Source organism: Opisthorchis viverrini, assembly GCF_000715545.1.
Source record: "Opisthorchis viverrini unplaced genomic scaffold opera_v5_360, whole genome shotgun sequence".
Classification (NCBI taxonomy): domain Eukaryota; kingdom Metazoa; phylum Platyhelminthes; class Trematoda; order Opisthorchiida; family Opisthorchiidae; genus Opisthorchis; species Opisthorchis viverrini.
Window position 1 is genome coordinate 425,505 of NW_008752015.1, and position 3,118 is coordinate 428,622.

Sequence of the window (3,118 nt, forward strand, 5' to 3'; positions counted from 1 at the left end):
CCGATCGATGCAGCAAAAAGCAAAAGTAATGGGTCATCTGAAGTTATTTTTCCGAGATGATGTCTCCATGGACCAGTTGTGATCAGAATGTCTGTATACTTGTGGACACCCATACTGAGCCGAAGGACAGTGTAAAAATCATGATCCCCGATTCATCCACAGAATCATTCGGAACAATGGGTGTTTTGCTTTTTCCAACGTGTTCTGTCTCTTCAACTTTTTCCCTGAGAACACAATACAGATATAGGTGTGCTTTTGCTTGAAGGCACTGTTAAATACCCGTGTAGTCAACCGAAGTAAGCGAATCTGTTTAGCATATTCAGATAAACTAAAAGTATCATAATTCACTGGGTGAGTCCTTTTCAAACGGCACTGAAAGCAAAGTCCCATCTGTTATCTTGTCATGATCCCGCTCTTTGATCGTGATACGGAAATCATATCCCATTTGGATCTGGCATCAAGTATTTAGTACAAACATTAGTTACAATACCACATTTTTTGCACCTAAATACGATTCATTTTCATCAGTTTCGAGAATTTCGCCGATCTAGTATTAATGAATGTCCTAAGCTAGAGAAACTTCTTCCCGTAAACTTGGAGTACGTATTTTGTTGTAAACTTACGAATAAACGGACTTTTTCGGATACTGATGACATTTTACAAGCCTTGCATCCTCGTCAACCTAATGAACACTTGCTTTTACTATGTTCTCACCCGAAAATTGGTTCATTTGAGCAGATTAATATTGACTACCCGAAATTCAATACCTTGAAGGATGCGGTGGCTGAATCCACTACGTTTTGCTATTTAGATTCGCATCGACTTCAAACTCCATGCCTTCATTTCTTTATGCTGCCTACTTCCATCCCCACATTGGTCACAGATCTAATTAGATGCTAACTGCTGTCTTCGATCACATAACTATGTAGCTCACCGGAGGAACCTCCTGGAAAGGATCTGGATATCCTCGGAGGTAACTGAGGGGCTGATTTTTCCCCGGTCACATACAATTTCACTCAATCCCTAGACTAACAAAAAAAATGGCCCACGCCAATTCAGGAAAAACAGCAAGTTGTGTTGGACTTGCTTCAGTCACGTCCACTTGAATGGAGTGGGGCGGTCGAATTTGACGAAGTCACCGCTTAGTTAAGATAGATAGTGAGGCTGACAGCTGGTTATTAGGCGCAGTTTACCTCCGGTTGATTCGACCGAGGGACAATGTGTGAAGTAGCTTTGTCCAACCTACTTTCACAGTGAACCCCATGCACTTTAGAAACGAAACCTAGAAATTCGCCCCCTAGTTTCAGTAAATTAGGGGCAAGTAAACTGAACATATCCCCTGTAGTGAATGGATTTCTGCTCCATTCACAGATGTATAATGACTTTGAGCAACCGTTCCATGAACCATTAGTCAAAATATTGTCAACACCTACCAAATGTACACGGAATGGCTTCCACTCTATCAGAGATTTCACACAAAATCAGTTTGTAAGGGAAATTGAGTTGTGACTGGGATTTCCTGAGATATTTAAAGATATTGTCAGCGGCTTCTGCTCTCTTCCTTTTATGAATAAATACGTCTTTTTGTAGCGGAAAATTTGGCATTCAGCCCAGTTAGTCCTACGGAAACATTTGATGCGGTACCATCACAAATTTGTTTCCACCTCTTATCATTTAGATGCAGCGAGAAATTCATTATGAAGTATTTTTAGCTCAATAAAATGATTCTGTGATGCCCGCGCAGCGCAATACTTTACAATTTTTCCTTCACATATTGTTTCACGTCATGAAGCGTGACAGTCATGTAAAAATAACTCACGTAGAACGAGCCAGCCACAATTTACGCTATCTTTCTCCATAGAAAACATAGTCCACTGTTTTTTTGAAACTATCCTTGATGCTGTCCCGCTGCAGTTTATTTCCAAACTTTGCTTTCCAAAACCCAAAGTGTATCCTAAGGTGTTTTAGAAGGGCGACATTTCGTGAAAAAGGCAGTACTTTTAAATTTTAAAATGCTTGCTTTCGCGTACGTCAAGATTTCCGCCAAATGTTGTGTGTGCAACTCAACAACTATGACGCCATCGCGATATCATGGAGTAGATCAGTGACTATTGCATTAGTTGCGTGTTCGGCTTGTCTACATATACCTAGGCCTGTAGACGCTCTTAGTAATGTATTACACTCCATTGTAACGCCGGAGAACCAGTAAATAACAAGCGCTATTGACGTTAACCTGCTCCATGAGCCGAGAAAATTGTGTTCAGTTTTACTAGATACGCGAATACTCACCGACTCGTAGTTGAATTGTTTCTTACGACGGAATGTCAATTAGAATAAGCCGAATTTCTAATATCTGATGAATCGTGAGTTCAACAATATTCTAACGTGTTTAGAGTGACGAAATATAGAGCATATAGCTGTAGGAAATGTAGATGCATTTAAAAACCACTTTGGTTTTACGGGAGCCTCCTAGACCACGTATGTCAACAAAATGCCCTGCAGAAGGCTTTCTCATGATTTAGTGGGATATTGCAGCACATTTTCTTGAAGGAACACTACTCACATGGTTCTCAAAACTCCTCAACTACCTTGTGATTGGTATTCCTCCATGAATATATACTTCTCATGTCGATAATTTGGTTAAACACCCGAAGACAGGGTCCACATATCTAGGAATATTTTGTCGAGGTGTAGCCAGTAAATATAGATGGTAGGCATTTTTAACTGGTAGTTAAACGGGCTTAGAAATGAAGATGGATGAAGGTGTGTTTCTGAACTTTGACGCCAGTCGCGGCTCGTAAATCAATCATTCCAGATGGAATGGTGATGCTGACAAATCATTTATCGGTGGTGTACGAAAATATTGAGTACGTGCAGTAAGTTCTTGCTTATAATTAACTGGTTTGATTATCATCTCATCAGGTTGTTGGTTATAGTTGGGATGACCAAAGAAAATCATATGGATAATTTGGTTTGGTCTCAATTCCCGCGAAGGCTTTATTAATATTTGGTCTTGCTGGAAACTTACGAAGTGAGATAGTAGCAGCAGTTTGTTCGACGTCCAGAGTAGCTGGCATTGGAAAAGACAATAAAGGTAATGATAAGGCTATTCATTATA